This window comes from Helianthus annuus, chromosome 13 (assembly GCF_002127325.2).
Source record: "Helianthus annuus cultivar XRQ/B chromosome 13, HanXRQr2.0-SUNRISE, whole genome shotgun sequence".
NCBI lineage: Eukaryota > Viridiplantae > Streptophyta > Magnoliopsida > Asterales > Asteraceae > Helianthus > Helianthus annuus.
Window position 1 is genome coordinate 52865153 of NC_035445.2, and position 1074 is coordinate 52866226.

At 44.8% G+C, this 1074-nt stretch overlaps 1 non-coding gene across 1 annotated transcript; it reads right to left on the bottom strand.

Moving 5' to 3' along the window:
- Window positions 1-480: 480 nt before the first annotated feature.
- On the bottom strand, window positions 481-587 carry LOC118486014. Its single transcript, XR_004877871.1, has one exon. It is a non-coding gene; the product is annotated as a small nucleolar RNA R71 (small nucleolar RNA).
- Between the last annotated feature and the right edge of the window lie 487 nt (window positions 588-1074).

The window sequence follows — 1074 nt, forward strand, 5'->3', positions numbered from 1 at the left end:
TCCAATAAAGACATAAAAGAACCACTAGAAGAACCCGAACGCTTTCTCAGAAAAAGGTTAAAAGCCAAAAACCAAGAGAAGGTTTCGGGTGATCCACCTCCAATGGCGGACCAACGTACCCTTATGGATTATCTACGACCCACCGTAGGTAATCTAGGCGCCGCTATCAATGCTCCGAATGTCGAAGCTAATAACTTCGAACTCCGGCCGCATTTGATACAAATGCTCCAAAACTCCGCAACCTTCCATGGGCTTGCGGACGAGGATCCCCATCTACATATAACTAATTTCTTGGAAATATGTGATACTTTTCGGATCAATGGAGCATCAAATGACGCCATCCGCCTCCGTATGTTTCCCTTCTCACTAAAAGACCGAGCGAAAGCTTGGCTCAACGCCCTCCCAGCTGGATCGGTAAACACCTGGGATGAACTAGCCCAAAAATTTCTATATAAGTATTTCCCTCCCGCTAAAACTGCTAAGTTAATGACTGAAATTAATACATGTTCACAAGAGGACGGGGAATCCTTATATGAAACTTGGGAAAGGTTCAAGGAGCTATTACGCAAGTGTCCCCATCATGGCCTTGCAATATGGCAACAAGTATCCACTTTCTATAATGGATTGTTGCCACACACTAGGCAGACACTTGATTCTAGCTTCGGGGGACTTTTAGGTAATCGACGCCCACACGAAATATATAATCAAATTGAGGAAATTGCTCAAACCAATTTTCAATGGCACACCCCCGGGGAAATAAGTCTATCGCCCCGGGCGCCCATAAGGTCGATAAAAGCACTTCTTTACAAGCCCAAATCGAGGCCCTTTCTTCAAAGATAAAAAAATTGGAATTGACAAAAACAGTCTCGGTTATGGCTTGTGAAGGGTGTGGTGGGTCACATGAAAATTGGAGTTGTATGAAAGAAACAGACGATCAACAAGAAATGGTAAACTACATTGATAATAGACCTAGGCCGTCGGGTCCCCCAACGGGAACTTACAACCAAGGATGGCGAAACCACCCAAACCTTGGTTGGAGGGAACCCGGCAATAGTAGTAACCAACAAACCCAAC